The sequence below is a fragment of the Phragmites australis genome, chromosome 8 (assembly GCF_958298935.1).
Source record: "Phragmites australis chromosome 8, lpPhrAust1.1, whole genome shotgun sequence".
Lineage (NCBI taxonomy): Eukaryota > Viridiplantae > Streptophyta > Magnoliopsida > Poales > Poaceae > Phragmites > Phragmites australis.
The window spans coordinates 31,576,206-31,595,590 of NC_084928.1; positions in this window are offsets into that span (position 1 = coordinate 31,576,206).

Genomic DNA, 19,385 nt, shown 5'->3' on the forward strand with positions numbered 1-19,385 from the left:
TGAAAAACCCTTAACCAGGCCAGGGGCAGAACCAGCAGAGAACACTGCAGGGGTCAACCTTAATGATTAACTAGAGGATCATGTTTAGCTTTTTTAATAATGAAAAGCAAGTTTTCAACACAGAGAGCCTGATTTTTTTGTTACAATTGAGTTGCACGGCCCATGTATGATCAAATATTCAAATAAATATTAAGACGATATAGAGATATCATCCAACACATATTTTGGAATTCAATATCACTTATTCTAGGCGAAGACTTCCAATGCTAGTATCTTTAATCTTTGGTATGTCTTGTGCACATATATTCTTTCCTCATTTTGTAACAAACTCTAATAGCCAATATGTTTCTCTGAATAGTATATAAAAAAATAGTGATGGTTGTTTTTTTTGTCAAAGATAATATCATCACAGTATAACCAAATAGTCTAATATAAACCTGCTATACCAGCAAAGATTATATTAAAATGTTGTTTAGTGGATCTGTGGAATTAAGAAGTTGAATTATTGGAGAGGGGGTGTACCTCCTAAGATAATAATATTTCTCTGTCGACTGAATCTCTTCTTCCGCCCAGATTTCCCCTCAAGATACCTACATAATGGATATGAATTTCTTTTGGCCATTTGGCCTTGAATTAAGGTACTCCTACTCCACTAGCAATTTGAAGATTTTCTCTGGAACACAAGTAAGCTTATTTCACCATGCTGTAATATACATTAGCCAAACATTTTCCAAGACCTGCTAAAAGAACCAGCTGAGAGATTATAACACGTAACTACGATTACCAACTAGCATATCTTTATGCTATATATTTTTCTGGAGAGAACTAGAAGAATCTCTCTCTCTCTCTCTCTCTCTGTGTGTGTGTGTGTGTGTGTGTGTGTGTGTGTGTGTGGCTGAACAAAACAAAACGGTCTCATCGTCGGCTCCATCTGGAGACCAAAAAATAAGATGCTTCTGTCGCCGTCGGCCTGCTCTTTATACCGAGCTGCCATTTTCAGGAAACAAGGAGAGAACGACTGCACTGCCAAAACAGGCCACAGAACAACCATGCTTCTCTAGCAGTATTTGCATATTTGGTCTTTGTATTGCAAGCTTGAGATGCACTCATGAATGGAGATTCTGCCGCGGCTGTCAAAGTTTTTTAAATTGGATTTCGTGATGCTTAGCAATCCTTTCACTTAGGTAGTATTTGGTTCGTAGGATGGACTAGATAAAGCGGATTTATTATATTTTTAATTATTTTGATAGAGATTAGTGAGATGGAATAGTTCGAAATTAGAGAATATTATTAAAAAATTTAGGATGAAACTGTTAAAAAACTAGTAAAACACCATCATCCTACTTTGAACGTGATATTAACGATAGATTTGAGATATTAAAATGTAGTTAGTTCCGTCCTATTTACCAAACAAACATATATATAAATAGAATTATTTCATTCCTAAATATATAAATAAAATCATTTCATTCCACTTCACCCTCCAACCAAACCTTACAAGTTTTGGCATCCGAACGGCGATGCTTTTGGTCTGTGTTTGCGTGGTGTGGGTCGTTTTCGCATCGTGTGCCTTTCAGTCCGAATAGGCACAGAGAGGACGTGTCACTGAACCCTCTGATCGGAAATTAGTGGTTTCGATATAAATGTATCAGCAGGTGGAATTTTAGAAGGCATCAGAATTTCTCATCCATCTTGAGACAGTAACAACGATCACAGATCCTACTAACACGAGGCAGGGCTCGTCATCAAGAATAAAATCTCGTAAAACTTTTAACGACCTATTGAGGTTTTTTCTTGAAGACTTTTACAGTACACCTAAATGAGTGTATGTCATTCATTTTTTTCATCCGGTGGTTTAGATTAACCTAATAATACTCTATCGCCCACCAGTTTCATGGGTATCATTAAAGAGTATCATGGGTATTATAAGGGTAGGATTGGAAACAAAAAAACCATGATAAACTTGTAAATTATATGTTTAATTAGGGAAGGTCAAAATGTTAGTTTATTTCTCGGATAAGCTTTCACTTGTTCTGTTCATTTCATTTATTAGGTTTTTCACCCTCCGTCGGCTGGTATGGGTGACGAAGGTCCGAAGTCCGGTCAGTCAATGACGTAATTACCCCTAAGGGTACCAAGATAATTACAATAATACCTACTAAAATGGACGGTTGGATCACAACAATGATACTCTTCACCATTTAGTATCATAGTGTACTGTAAAGGTTCTCTTTTTCTTTTCAAACAAAACAGTTGAATCCCATAGATTTGAGAAATTGCTATATTTTCAAAATATCGATGATTTATTTTACAAATAACCTATGTCACTAACATAGCTGCGCCAGTTACCATATGTTAAACCTGGGTCTATCTACTGTTTCTCATGTGCTGATGGACACTCGATTCTTTTTTCTTGCTACTTGCTGCCTCTTTCGCCTCGCTTCGCCACTCGACGAGCCCGACACCGGCACCCATATCATCTCAATCCTAACTCTATCGGCTCTCATCACTAGATCCGTCGCTGTCATGCTAACTCGTCTTGGTTTGACGCTCACTACCGGCTATCTTTCACCACCCAACCAATGGAGAGCCCCTCCCTCACTGCCCCGCCCACCAACCATTGTCACCGCCGGTCCGGTGTGTGGCCGCAAAGGACTCCGATGAACCTCTAGTGAACCATAACCTCCAACCCAAATCCTAAAACCTCGTCTGAGATGGAGATTAAAAATTGAGCATGCATCGCCCAATAAACCACTATGGAGGGGGAGAAGACACCCGAGTGAAATTAAGCAAGTATCTAAATCTGACGTCCTGATCCTACCCGACCACATGCATGTTATAACACTGTTATCAAGGTAATCTCAATCACTGTGGACCCGAAGTCTAATATATGTCTCGTGACCACTTCGTGCATTATGCATTTGAAAATTACTTGCGGATAATTGCGAATATGCTATGTCTCGTGACCACAAGCTGAGGAGCTCCAAGTTGGCTATGGAACTCGAATAGACATCTCAATTATTGGGGAGCGTATCTGAACCCTTTGCATCAATCTGATCTCGAACCCACGCTTGCATTGCATTTCGATCCCTCCCTGTGTTCATCAAGTGCTCGCATTTCACCTAGCCTCATGGTCATCGCCTTTGGGACAGGGAACTAGCTGTGCACGCGCGTCTCCTGGCGACATTAGCTTTGCATGCTCCCCCGCCATCAACAAGAACAGACCTCCCAGTTTTTCTTCTGAAAGTTAACACCCATGGAAGAGCAGTTCATGTGCACACCATACGTATATGTCCGTGTCTCGTGGTTAGGTTGGACCGAGCCTCCGGCCCCTACTAGAGGCTGCTCCATTGGATAGAAGAAGGGAAAGAGGAGAGGAAGGAGGAAGAAAGGAGAGGGCTCTTAGACCATCCTCAATTATTTTTTTATTTTGTTTTCTTTCTAGTTCTCTTTTCTATTTATATTTTTTTTATTTTTTCTCATCTTTAATATTTTTTTAAAAAAAATTTGTAAAAAGAAAGAAGAGATAATCTCATCTGAAAGAAATGATTTTAGTAATCTCTTTTTAAAGAGAACCGTAAAAGAGAACCATGAGAGTGTTAAAAGAAAAAAATTCTTTCGCGTGAAAGAATTCTAGGTTGCAAATGAAATCATTGGGTATGTATGATCTTAGGATTTGTGGCTGCGTCCGCCACTGACCAGTGCAGTGCAAGCTTCGGCAGCCCAAATGAAGTTGCATCTGCGTTCGTGCACGTCGCCGTCCACGCACAACAAAACACGACGCGTCCGTGCATGCGCGCCGCGCACAAACAGTGCAGAATGGAACCAAGCCGCCGGCCGCCGTCCACGCACTCCTTAACAGACACGTACGCGCGAGCATGCCTTGCAATCATCCGGCTTGACCAGCAGTTTGAGTTCAGTCGTCCGCTCGAGAACACGCCACGAAAGTACACGTGAACGTTGCTTCTTTCTGACAAGGATAAGTTAACGGTGCAGTTTCTTTTGTCTGCCTCGCTCGCTCTGAGCCTCTGACCCACCTGAACCTGACCGGACAGATGGCGCAGGTCACAGTCCATCCCAACTTCACAGAGGAAGACACGGTACTACTGCTACCTCCTGGTTACTAATTACGTACTGATCTCTCTAGACCAAGAGTGGATTAATTTACGACACATCCGTCTGCATCTTCGACCTTTTTTTTTGAGTGAAGTAGGTTTGCCTGGATTGCCCAATGACCAAAACAAAAACGAGAGGAAAAAAAAAGAAGCATGCCACTTCACTTTGTATAGGTGACTTATTAAGAAATGATAAATTAGGATACTTAAAAAATTAATTAATTTTAAAAACTTTATAAGATAAAATCTATATTAATTTTTATCTAAATATACTTAAATTTATCTAGTGTGTCTACTTCACTACGTAATACATAATCAAAGGAGACATGCTATTAGTGACGGCTACTCAGTATCCGTCATTAATATATTATTAGTGATGGATTCAGTACTGATCCATCACTAATACGTGGCATGGGTCAAGATCCGGCTAAGACCCGTCACTAATGAGGGTTCATTAGTGACGGTGAGCGAATGACCCGTCACAAAAAATATTAGTGACGGGTCACATTAATGTCAGTCACTGATAATTTAGCCATTAGTGACGAATATATGGAGCACATATCACTAAATATAGCATACTCATTAGTGACATGTCGTTATATTAAAGTAATTAGTGATGGGTCGTAGTTGTTACCATCACTAATGGCTGCCTCATTAGTGACGGGTGTCTTTATCACCCGTCACTAATTTCTTCGTTGATCACTCCTATCTGCTCAACCACTTTTATCCGCTCATTTTTTTTTCTCTCAACCACTCTCATCTATGCTCATGTCCACTCGCCGCCGCCGCGCACTTTGCCGCCACCATCCTCCCCCCTCCACCACAGCCCGATGTAAGCCACCGTCCCCCTCTACCCGCTAGGGTTAGGGCGATGGATTAAGGTAGTGGCGGGGGCCGTTGCCGTCGTCGTGACGGACTTGGATGGATCCTGACAACTCCTCCATCGGGTCATGCTCCAGGTGTATACTACCATCCAAGTGTTCCCCCACCGGTCACGATCGACCGATCATAGTAATCTCTTTTCTTTTTCTTCCTCATTGTTAGGCTCATAGTAATACTTATTAGGACACAATTTAATTGAGTTTATAGCACATTAGGCTCAATTCATATCATTGTATCATGTAGGTGTTGAAACTGATCCTATAGCTCAAAAAGGTAATCTTGCGATAGGTGGTACTGTACCTTTGGTGCAATTCACTCTAGATGGAAGGAATTCTGTGAGGCTATCTATCTCTTTTGACATACGTTTAAGGGGAGAAAATAGTGGGCATATCACCATAGGGCTTGTGGCAATGCATCACTGATTTTGTTACATACCGAAAAACCACCGTTAAAGGGTGCCTCAAAGTGCATGAGGAGCATGGGTTTTTTTTTTCCGCCTAACTACAACTATTTTTGAATAAAAGCGCTTGAGGAGGGCGAAGAGGATTTGGCTTTGATTAGTGAGAGGCTTGCTTAGTTCGATGAATATGATATGGTACAATAATATATAATCTGGTTGTTTTGATATACATGATTGTTAGCGTGTATTATTTTTATAATTTTATTTTTTTTACTTGTAGGATATTTTTGGTGACACCTTTGCGGCAATTAGCTTTCATGCTATCTTAGATCAAGCTATGGAGCATCTTGGGTTAAGCTTTTATGGCCCTAGAGTGGACTTCACTGCTGAAGGCAACTTTCAGACCGATATAAGGTTCCATTTAAGTGGAAATGAATCAGCTAATGAGACATTGTTTACTATCTATGGTAAAGCATCGGGTCGTCCATGTCAAGCGAAAGAGAGTGCACTAATTCATGCGCTAATGTATATCGATGAAGTACTAGGATACAATATTATAGATTTTAACTATGTTAAATATCAGTGGTTACGTGCTCCGGCAAATACTCAAGTATAATGATGTATAAATTTTTGGATAAGTACATAATATATGCATAACTATATTATATGACTGACTTAGTTAAATTCAAGTTTATAAATGTATATCAATGTTCTTATATGTCTGCCAAATCCTGATATTGCTTTAGGATATCGTCCATCGAAGTTCAGTTTAGTTCTGTTGAATAGGATCTGTTGAAGTACTTATGTTTGCATGCATGCCTCTATTCTGAAAGTCGATCTCTTCTTATATAAGTCATTAGTGACGTGTCTTAGTTTTCACCCGTCACTAATGTGCCATTAATGACAGGTATCCTTATCACCTGTCATTAATATTAAATAAATAGTGACGGGTCTCCTTATAACCCGTCACTAAATGTAGCCTTAGCGGCTCCCTCCCGGGGCCACTCATTAGTGACGGGTTGTTATGAGACTAGTCACTAATGGCTTACTCATTAGTGACGGTTGTCCTTATAACCCGTCACTAATGAGTGATGTTTAGTGTTATTTTATTCCCTAAGCAGCACAATCAGACAGTGTCTGTCCGTCGTGACTGCTCGGTAAAGGGACGATTTTTCTAGCGATTATGTTGAGGCCAAATTAAATCTTGGTGATTTGAAGTTGGTGTCTGTCTCTGGCCTTTGAAGGTTTGCCTCCATCCTCTCCTCCTCCTCTTGGTCATATATGCATGGTGGGTTCTAGGGTTTGAGTTGGAATCAACAATTTTGCTCCTTCTCTCAAATCTTGATATATGTGTATTATCCTTCTTAGTGTACATGCGTAACCTACGTCTCCCGTTCAGGAGCGTTTGATTATAAATATGACTTAGCAACTTATCATATTTATAAGAAGATACTCCCAAATTGTCCACGTACTTTGGATAGTTCGAGAATATGTGATCTGAGTAGTAGGTTTCTGTGCTCTTGTATGGTTCTAGAGAGAATTTCGGTGGCGTCTCCCTATTGTTCTCCGGATACACACCCTCTTGGCTCGTTGTCGAGACGTGTATTTGGAGAACAGTGGGGAGGTGTTGCCGAAATTTTCTCCAGAACTATACAAGAGCATGGAAAACTACTCGGACCACATATCCTCGAATGAGATTAGGACCTATCTTTGCCTATTAGAAATTAGTTAGGATCCTTCGTCATAGATAACATGTATAATATTTAGAGGTTAATTGTTGGCTTGAATATCACTAGAACACACATACACACTTAATTTAGTTAAATTGAGTTAGAATTTTTATACTTATTCTACCTTCTCTGTCGTTTCTATTTAGAATTAATTATTTTTTCAATGTGTAGATGGTGGACCGAAGTTGGATGTACCTTGATTGCCGTACTTGTAACGAGTACCTAAGTGGGGTGATGCCTTTCTTGATTGTCACGGTGGCGGATATGGAAGGTTAGGGTAAAACGGCAATTTGGTGTCTATACTGTGATTGCAAGAATAAGAAGAAGTTCCCAAAACCTGACAATGTGTACGATCACTTGTTAAGGCGTGGATTCAAAGAGAGATATCACGTTTGGAACAAACATGGCGAGGAAGGCCTTAACGAGGGGGAAATGGATCAAGTCCTTCCGGACGGTAGTACGAATCAAGGACTCCCGCCAGCCGGTAATATGGATGATTATCTCAGGGACGTATACATATTAGGATTCAATGATGACTATGTGGATTTCGTGGAGAATATGGACCAAATGGTGCATGATATTGAGGGGCACGACGAGTATAGTGATGGTGAGTTTGTCAAATTCCAGGAACTGGTGCGAGATTCGAAGATACTATTTTATCCTGGTTGTAAGGAGAAATACACGCTATTGTTTGCGGTGCTTATGTTTATGCAATTGAAGGCAACCCATCGTTGGTCTGATAAGAGCTTCAAAGCATTGTTACATCTGCTAAAGAACATGCTACTAGAGGGGAACAAGGTGCTCAAGACCGTCTACGACGTGAAGAAGATAGTTTTTCCTTTGGGATTGGAGGTAGAAAAAATACATGCATGTAAGGAGGATTGTGTCCTGTTTCGTGGGGAGTATGCATACATGGATCAATATTGTATTTGTAAAATCCATCGATACAAGCGTAGAAATGACGGTGGTGACATGGAGGAAGGCATCAAAAGGAAAGGGTCTCCTAGAAAGGTGATGTGGTATTTCCCTATAATTCTCCGTTTGAAGTATTTGTTCCAGAACAAAAAGGAGTCCCAATTGTTGCGGTGGCACAAGGAGGGTCGTAAGAACGATACAATGATATGAAACCCCATAGATTCAGCTTAGTGACGAACCATTGATTTCACATTTTAGTGGTTCACTGAAGAATTAAGAAATATTACATTTGCTATGAGCACAGATGACATGAATCCATTCTGTAACATAAGTACCTCACATAACACCTGGTCTATTATACTATCTATCTACAACCTTTCACCTTGGCTTTGTAAAAAGCGAAAATACATTATGTTGTCGACCTTAATTCCTGGTCTGAGACAACCTGGCAACGACATCGATGTGTACCTCAAGCCTTTGATGGATGATCTTAAAGCACTCTGGTTTGAAAGCATTGAGGTTTGAGATCAGAACAAGCGAGAATACTTCACCCTACATGCCATGTTGTTCGTCACCATCAATAATTTGCCAGCACTTCGTAACTTGTTAGGGCAGAGTAAAAGAAAAGGTAAAGCTTGCCCCCAAATGCTTAGATGACACTGAGAGTATGTGGTTGAACGAGTCAAAGAAAACAGTGTACATGCGGCATCGACGTTTCCTTCCAAGGAACCACCGGTAAAAAAAAAATGAAGTCTCAGTTTAACGCAACAAGGGATAAAGCGTCACCTCCAAGGCATTTCAGCAGGCATGATGTCTATAATAAGGTTAAGGATATCAATGTTATCCTTAACAAGCGAAAACGATCCTCCACGAGTGATAAAAATAGAATATGGAACAAGAAATCAATTCTTTGGGAGCTTGATTATTGGAAATACTTAGACGTTCATCACTGTATTAACCTTATGCACATAGAGAAGAATATCTATGATAGTCTCCTCGATACAAAGCTCAACATGAAGGAGAAAACAAAAGATCATAAAAACGCACGAGCTAACCTTGAAAAAATAGGCTTAAGGCCAGAGCTTCATGTTAAGGATACGGATAAAGAGAAATTCCTACCCCCATCTTGCATCACCCTATCCAAGAAGTAGAAAAAAGAATTTTGCGAGTTCTTGCACGGTGTGAAAGTTCCCTCTGGTTACTTGTCCAACATTAGAAGACTTGTTTCGGTGAAAGAGCTGAAAATGGTTGTCGGCATAAAAACTCATGATTGCCATGTGATGTCAACGCAAATGATTACGGTTGGAACTAGAAACATGTTGCCAATTGGTATTCAAGAGGTTATCTTGAGCCTGTGCTTTTTTTTCAATGCAATTGGTCAGAAGGTACTCGATCTGGAAGCGCTAGGCGAGCTAGAAAAAAGACACTTCGAGACTCTATGTCTTCTTGAGATGTATTTCGTACCAACCTTTTTCGATATCCTAGTCCATCTCACAGTTCACCTTGTGAAGGAGATTTATTTTCTTGACCCTGTATTCCTGTATTAGATGTATCCATATGAGCAATTTATGGGCGTTCTCAAGTCGTATGTAAGGAATTGAGCTTTTCCTGAGGGATGCATCATGCAGGGTTACTCTATAGAGGAGGTAGTAGAGTGGTGAGTTAATTACATGAACCCAGATAACCCAATTGGTGTGCCTCATTCTCGCCACGAGGGTAGGCTCGCAGGGCAAGGAATTCTAGGACAATATGCAATTACTCCTGATCCAAAGGTATATGACAAAGCTCATTTCCTCATGTTGCAACGAATGAGCGAAGGGTCCCCATATATCGATGAGCACAAGCAGTTGCTTTTTCAGGACAATCCAGGACAGACCAAAGCTTGGCTTGCGAAGCAACATATGCAAAGGTTCAACACTTGGTTTCGAGATTGAATCAATCAATTGAGTACTCCTATAAGCGATTTGATCAGGAAACTAGCAGTAGGCTCTATATACATAATTACAACATATGAGGGGTACCATATAAACGATTACATATTTTACACAGTTGCCCAAGATTAGAAAAGCACATACTAGAACAATGATGTCCGTATAGATGCTTATAATAACAACATGCACAGGAGCATATACTACGATCAGATAGAGGACATCTGGGAACTGGATTACTTTGGATTCAAGATGCCCCTACTTCGGTGCCATTGGGTACACGGGGCAAAGGATATTACGAAAGACAAGTACAGATTCACTAGCGTTAATCTCAAACTTGTTGGATATAAGGACAAACCTTTCATACTCGCTAAACAAGTTGCCCAGGTGTTTTATGTGACTGACACGGCAAATAAGAAACTTCATGTGGTTCTCGCCGGGAAAAGAAGGATCGTCGGAGTTGAAAACGTGGTTGATGAGGAGTACAATTAATTTGATGAAATCTTCCTTTTGCTACTGTAATGATGCCATAGGTTGCACAGAACGAGAAGACTCCATACCCACGTTCTGACCATAGCGAAGGGATCCATGTAAAGAAAGCACGAAAATGGCTGCCACATGCCAAATGAATTTCAATGTAACCTCAAATTTGTAATATTCAGTCAAGTCTGAATTTCAATGTAACCTAAAATTTGTAATATTTGTAATATTCAGTTAAGTCTGAATTTCAATGTAACCTCAAATTTGTGATATGTTTGCAGGAGAAGATGGCTGCCAAATCCTAACTTTGCTTCAGGATGCAGCTAGTATACAAGTAAATCCGTTAGAGGGATAAGGACATCAGTGGTGGGTGATAACTTCACGCGTCAGTAAACCTATAGATAGTGATGGGTTAATTTACCACCTGCCACTATTGATTGAATCCATCCATCACTGTGACCCAATCATTAGTGATGGGTGGTAAATTTACTCGTCACTGTGACCCGATCATTAGGACACGTGGTAAATTCATCCATCACTGTGACCCGATCATTAGTGACGGGTGGTAAATTCACCCATCACTAATGATATGTTTATAAATAACGGGTCCGAAAACCCTAGCCTCTGATTTTGCCTAAGTCCCACCGCGCCCACCGCCCATTCCTCCTCACCTCCTTCTCCCGGTCGTCCTCGAGGCCGTCGTCGTCTCTCTGCCGTCCCCTTCCTCCTCCTCGATGTAGTCTTCCCCTGTGCCCTCGTCCCCTACTACCATAACACCAAGGAGCCCACACCACCGCCGCCTCCTCCCTAACGAGCACCCAGACACCAAGGAGCCTGCACCACCATGTTCTATGCCGCCATCGTCCTCATCCATCGAGGTAGGCTTCCCACCATCCCCTCCTCACTAACACCTGCTGCCATCATTCTTATCCGCCATTGTGAGTTACTTCTATGCATTTTGCTATACTTTGTGTGCTGAGGGTGAATGCAAATGGTATGTCAGATTATATTATTCGATCATGACAGTGGCTAAGTGAGGCTGTGTGTGACAGCGTAGTCTACTTAAGTGCAATAATATGAACTTAGCAGTTTAGCAGAGATGAATTTAGCACTCTGTTATTTTACTATTTAACAATTACTATTGAATACTTAAACTCTATATGTTTCTAATTTTGACCCTTAAGTTGCGATTTCTATGTAGTATTTACGGTAATATAGGAGATAGAGGGTATGTGAATCAATGCTTAGCAGTTTGCTTTTCAATATGCATAAATATGGAGGCGTAGTGCATGTTGTTCTTGGGAATGATATGAGAATTAATGTTCGCTATCACACATACCGATGATATGAGATAGCCAATTTGGTGTTTGGATGGCGACATCAGTCGTAACCCACTTTCTGAGAGTAAAACTTGATAACATAAACATGTTCTTGATGTTTATATGCTTATGTTTTAGTCCTGACAGCACACATTAATTCTTATTCTTGTTTATCTGCTGCTGTATATTCTTGTCACTAATGTATGCATATTGCACAACAAGTTCATGATGGTTAAAATTAAATTTGTAAAAAAATCCCAAAAATGAATTTAGGTTGCATAACCTATTACGTCATCTCCCGTTCGGGAGTGTTTGATTATAAATATGACTTGGCAACTCGTCATATTTATAAGAAGATGCTCCAAAATTGTCCACGTACTTTAGACAGCTCGAGGATATATGGCCTGAATAGTTGGTCTCTGTGCTTTTGTATGGTCCTAGAGAAAATTTTGGTGGTGTCTCCCTGTTGTTCTCCGGATATACACCCTCTCTACTCGTTGTCGAGACGTGTATTTGGAGAACAACGGGAAGGTGCTACCAAAGTTTTCTCTAGAACCATACAAGAGTATGGAAACCTACTCGGGCCACATATCCCTGAATGGGATTATGACCTATCTTTGCCTATTAGAAATTAGCTATGATCCTTTGCTTTAGATAAGAAATACATCATATTTCCATAAATTCATATAAAAGTCAATATAGTTACTAAGACTTATACAATTGTATCTGCATATTCGTATCTATTAGATGTCTACCAACGAGTCATCAGAATCCTCTGACGAAGCACAAGCTCCCAGTCAGACATCTGTGCAACCAGGTCCTAGTGGAGCAACAGTACAAAAGGCACAGGCACAAGCAAAGTGGCCGACTGAAAAGATTACCGTCATGGAAATTGATGATGACAGCATGCCTACGGAAAAGAAGGCCCTGCAGATGTTACGGAAGCTCGCATGCCTTAATGCTCAGGAGAGGGTGCCATTAACCTTTCCGAAGTTCGATGACCTTACAGTGGATCAAAAGAACACCTTGTTCAATTATGGTGCCAATACGTTTCTGGAGTTCCCAGAGAACATGAAGGCGAAGGCTTGCAGGGCTGCTATGAAAATGATCGCCAAACTTTGGAGAAGCCATATGAGAAAGCTTGTATATGGCAAAAGAGTTGGAACCCTTAAGTAAGTACCCATATATTAAAAGAGAGGATTGGGAAGCTTTGTAGCATTGAAGAGCTTCGAGACGTTTCAAATGGAGAGTTCAGCAAAGAAGCAGCTTCGGGCAAAGAACAAGCAGAATCACAACCTGGGCACAGGCGGGTACATGAGGAAAAGGGATAAATGGCAGACGGAGGATGCAAATTTATCCAACGAAGTCCGTGAGAATCCTTTGTTGCAACTCTCGGGATGATCGCAATCCTATTTGTGTTCGAGGGGTACACTGTCAGACAGTGGAGAAATCACCTCCAAATCCAGTGAAACCGAGACAGTTGCTCAAAAGGTGAAAGAAATAGCAATCCACTCCTCCGAAGGTTCATTCACTGGGGTTAGGGAACATGGCGTGCTCTCCACTACACTGGGAAGCCCTGAGCACCCAGGTCACGTTCGAGGCGTGTCCAATTCATAGGGTTGGAAGTTAGGCTTCCTCGAACATGTCAGGATGTATAAGAAGAGGAAGAAGCTGGTCCCAATAGATGTGGAAGCATTGACCTAGTCAATCGGGGAGATCGTTTATCAAGACGTCATGCAAACTTTTGCGGCATAGGGAGTCATAATTTCTAGTGCACCAGCGGGTGGTATGCCCATTGCTGAACATAAGAGTAGTCAAGCCTCTAGGGAGGTTGAACAACCTATCTTCTCTCCATCTGTGGAGTCTGATACCATAGACCTTCTTGATGGGCTCACACCGTGCTCGCTGGTCATAAGACTTGGAGGTTACTATATTGAGGTTGCAAAGGGCCAGGTGCATCTAAATGTCAAGGTGTTACATGCGGTCCCGATATGTCCTTGCTATACCGTGGTCTTCATGGATTTTGTACATGCCAATACCATGAACACAGATTTTCCCGTCCCTCATAATGATGAGATTCAAAAACTGAGTCAAGCTTTTCTTAAAAGGATCCAATGGAAGAGGGGGGACATCGTGGTGCACACAGTATCCAGGAGCGATCCGTCTGGACGTTCAAGTTCCCTACCCCAACCTTAGCCTTGAGATGCGCTAGTTGTGTTGCCTTTGCCCACTCTGTCATCTACAGTTAAGCAACCTGATGGCAGCCTAGAGAAGAAGAAGAAGCCTTTGCCCACTCCGCCATCTACAAGTAAGCAACCTGAGGGTAGCCCAAAGAAGAAGAAGAAGTCCAGGACAGAGTCTAAGAAGCAGCTGCCAAAGAAATCTAAATCCTCTAGTAAGGACTCAATTGCCGAGAAACATTGGATAGGGGAAGCTTGGACTAAGGCAAACCTAAAATTCAAGCTTGGGAAGCCCTTGCTATTTGCAAATCCACTTCGGTGGGCAGGACAACCTTATGTTGAGTTGAATAATTACTACCTACATGGTTGTAGAGAGAAGAAGGTTTCCATTATCTTATATTACCAAAATCGTCACTTCTTGACTGGGGACGGCTACTTCCTCGTGGGCTTCAACGACTTATATGACCTCTTCAACCTCGATGGCCTGGACGTGGGGTTATTGCGATGCTTTACATTGTAAACCCTTTTAAACTAGGCGTTCATTAATTATTACCACTAAATTCTCTAGTCTAACTAATTTTTTATCTGTAGACACTTAATACAAGAAACGAGGAAGAAGGAGCCCTTCAGATTCCTTGACCCCCAAAATATGACGATTTCTTTGATGGAACAACAAAGGGAATTCGTTGTGGAATATGTGGCTAGGGCAATGAGCCACTTTTTGAAGAGGGACTACCTGATGGCCGTCCACAACACGGGTGGCCATCGGATCTTACTGGTCATTACCCCTAAGTGGAACTTGGTATGATACCTCAATTCATCAAGACCAGTGGTGGGACCTAACAGCGAACGGGGACAACGTGACTATACTTTCATCAAACAAATCCTTGACAAGTAAGCCCTTCATGACTTAAGTTACATATTGAACTTTCCAAACTTACACTAGATGTTGACTATTGGATTCCTCTTCGCATGTAGGGCTTTTGACATATATACACGCTGTGATTCAAAGTACAATCTGAAGGAGCCCCGTACACTGACACATAAGACCATCTTCACGGTAAGCTCCAGCATACATATTTGCAAATACTCTACTACTACATTTTTTCCTTTTGAACTGATGATTTTCCCCTCTTTAGTGCCACCAATTATCACCGGGCAACTCCTGCGGATTCTACGTTGCGCGTCACATGCTGCTATTCATGGCAGGAAAGGATATGAAATCCCCAGATGCAAGATAATTGCATAGTATTTTCATAGGTGCTTTTATTCATTACAAATATCCGATGATAAAATGATTTTACTCACGCTAATTGCACATTTTTTTCATAACTACTTTAATTCAGAAGGAATTTAGCTTACCAGATGGCAACATCGAGGAGTCTGCACTCTCCAATATTTGAGCACTGATCGTCTCGTTGTTAATGACCGAAGTTGTCTCTTCAAAAGGTGAGTTCTATTGTTGGGAGACAGGGCTCTGACTTATGTAATTTATGGTTGCACTTTCGACATATGTAATTTGTAACTATCTTGATGTGGACTTGCGCCGTTGTACGTTTCAAAGACTTTTGATTATGTAATTTATGGTTGCATATCTCGTGACTTGGTCCCTACAATGTGGGTATGTCATTAATGTGATGTGTATTATTTGCAGGAGAAGACAGCTGCGAAATCCTGATATTGCTTCAGAATACAGCCAAGAAATAGGTAAATCCCTTTGGGGGATGAGAATATTAGTGACGGATGGTAAATTCACCTGTCACTGATGACCGAGTCTCAGTGACGGGTAGCTTTCTAATCCGTCTTTGGAGCTCAACCATTAGAGACGGGTTGGAAAAATACCTGTCACTAATGACTTATAACACATCGTTGATGATTCAGTCACTAGTGATGGGTTGTAGCTACCCATCACTGGTTCTAGATAATTAGTGACGGATGTTAAATACACTCATCACTAGTGACTCGGTCACCAATGATGGGTGGTGGTTAACACCCGTCACTAATAATCGAGTCCTAGAGACGAGTTGGAAAGCTAACTGTCACTGGGGATTGATAATTAGTGACGGGCGGTACGTACACCCGTCACTAGTGACGGTCATAGTGACGGACATCAGACCTAGTCAGACCATAGGAGACGTATTTTAGTGACATGTCTCAATTACGACCCGTCACTGGTGATTGTCATTAGTCCTGTCACTAATGTTTTATCATTAGTGACGTAATAAGAGTGACATGTGCAGTAATTGTCACTAATGACGGTTATCATCCGTCACTAATGTGATGTTCTGACGTAGTGAGCTCTACCGTTCAAAAGATTTGTAACCTATAGCCAATCATAGCAAACTACTTAGGAAGGTAAATGTGCAAAGGTAGATTGCAAATATGTAAATGTGGAAACATAAATAAGCTAGAGACAGCAAACTCGACACAAGAGATTTTTATCCTGTAGTATCAATAACATAAATGTCACCCCTAGTCCACATTGGAGCTCCACCAAGGATATGCTCACGAACGCCACCCAATCACGGCTCTTGAGCCACCAAGGTCTTAAGTCAGATTAGCCACCAAGCCACCAAGGCAAGGCCTCATCATAAGCCTCTCTTCCATTCATTTGCCATCGTGATCACTTTGGAGCTTGAGTTACCAAGGCAAGAGTCTTTGCGTCTCTGTACACGTGTCTTGCCGCCGCTTCACACCAAGTCAGGAACCAGCTTGAGAAACTCCGGCTGTTACCGGTGAGTCACAAAGACTCCAATGCACCAACATTCCACTCGGTACAAACTAGGCAACAATCACCTAGCGACACTCTCTTTAGGCCTATAAGCACTAATCACTCACTAAACATGTGCATACTTGCCTTAGACGATCACATTAAGCATTTTGGTGGCTTGGATGTCTTCTCAAGTGTCTTTGTGTTTCTCTAGACTCCAGCATATTCAAATGACTGAGTGGAGGGGTATTTATAGCCTCAAACCTACCAACTAGCTATTTTTCTAATGACTCAAAAAAGCTATTAACACTGGATGATCCGGTGAGAATAGTAGTACTAACACCGGATCATCCGGTGAGTACATATTCAGAAACTACTTATTAGAACTCCTATTCAAAGTCTCTATGAACACTGAACACTCCAGTGTATATTTCATTTCTATCACCGGACTATCCGGTGAGTATATTTGAGCTATCTGAGCCTCTGCAGCTTTTTTATGTAAATTACTCCAGTGTAAGCCTCCAATATACACAACACCTATCATCGGATCATCCGGTGAGGTATTCTTCGATCTTCAACTCTTAAAAACACTTTTGCAGGAAATACTCCGGTATGAAGCATCTGGTGTGTACAACACATGCACCAGACCTTCCGGTGTGTTGATCTTCATTTTTCTGTGCTTAAATTCTTCTCTACAAGAAATAGTCCGCCGTGCATCCTCACTGATCGCCAGACCTTCCGGTGCTTTAAATTTCCTCTGCCTAGAAGCAAAATGCTCCGATGTAAACTGCCCATTGAACACCGGATCATCCGGTGATGGTATTTCTCATCTCCTGTTAGAATTGCTCCGGTGTGTATATTCATGAGCATCGGACCATACGGTGAGGCTAACAGTCTCTGGACACAATGCTCCGGTGAGTATAATACTTCTAGCGCCGAATCATCCGGTGAGTATATTTTTTCTAGTACTTCCCTAATTCAATCAAACTTTATTCCGGCTACAATAACTGCTTTATATATTGTAACCATAAAACCTACTAAAGTATATATTTGATAAAAATGTTAGTCTTTTTAACTATATTGTTATTAATCACTAAAATTATAATTATAATATAATAAGATCATTTTCGCTATAACTGCATATACGCATTTCATAAGAAAGGAATAGGGTTGGGTAATTTAGGGTATGACGCAGGGATTACATTATGCTGGTAAGTTTAGAGGGATGATCAGGAAGGCCGGCCGCACCGGCGGTGGTGGCGTTTTTCTTGGCAACACAAGATATACAAATTGGTTTCAAACAACAGATGGGATGGCAAGACAGAGGCGGCAGCTGTCGCCGTGGTGGCGAAGTACTATCGTTGGGTGTCACGACAGAGAGGGACCAGGAAGGTACTAGGAGGGGCTGAGTCAAAATAAATGAATTGATATGGATGGTTGGATCCAGATCCAACAGTAAAAAAAGACTCAGACAAATATAAGATATAAGGCAACTTAGAAGGACACATGTCAACAATTTGGCCAAATGCCTAAGTCACGGACCACTAAGATTTATTTATACTAATGATGCGAAGAACTACGGTTCAAGTCAGAAGGACCAAGACACGGAGAATTATATAGGTTTAGATCTCTGGAAGACCGAGTAACAACCCTACTGAGCCGTGTTTTGCTATTTATGTGGCTTACAATCGAGAGGTTACAAGTGTATGCGTATGTTAAACTTTGTCGAGCCCGTCTAAGTCGACATGACATATATTTATGTCTCCAAAGGGTGATGTTCTTCCACTGGGTTGTTGTCGGTCGCTTCACTGTCAGAAGTTTGTTCTTCTCCGTCTATGCGCAATTGTAGACACGGTCAGGGTTTGGCTACAATAACTACTTTATATATTGTTATTTTCTTTTTTTCAGTTGGAGCAGTTCCTCCTCTATGCGTAATTGTAGACACGGCTAAGCTGCGCGTCCTTTGTTTTGGTGGCAACACGTAGGCTGGTTCCACATAGTTTACCTAAACGTTTATCTAGCGTTTAAGATCATCCTCAACTATATTTTCTTCGTTTTGTTTCTTTCTTATTTTTCTTTCCATTCTTATTTTCTTTATTTTCTCTCATCTTCGACAGATTCACTTTGAAATGATTCGTGAAGGTAAATAAGAGATAATCCTATCTTAAAAGTTAAGAATACCTTTCTGATAAGAACTGTAAAAAGAAATTATTGTAACGCTGAAAGAAATAAAAATCTCACTGTAAAGAAATTCTTAAGTCTAACGGGAATCGATTGGGATGATGTAACTAAGTAGAGTTAGCCGGGTCTCTAAATTCCCTGGTTTGACGGTGCTGACAAGCTTTGACTAGTCTCAGGCTTGGTCTCACCTTCGGCTATGGAGACCCAAGGTGGCCTCGATTCCTTCCACCGTGTTTTGGAGATGAAAGGTGGTCTTTGATCCTTGTCAATATAATAGACCCAATAAGATACTGGTACATGGTGAAGATCAAATTTCGCTAGCCGTAAATGATGCGAGATTTGAACCATTTTTTTCCACTTTTAAAGAAAGCAGATGAGTTGTGTTGTACTGATAATCGTGGGACCGTGCTCTATTAAAGTGTTGGAGTCGAGATTATGCTCAAGAGAAAATCGCAATCACTAAGGGCCTAAATATCCAATCTATAAATAAATTCACTAAGTGCATTATGCATTTAAAATACAACAGGTAATTGGAAATATTCGAT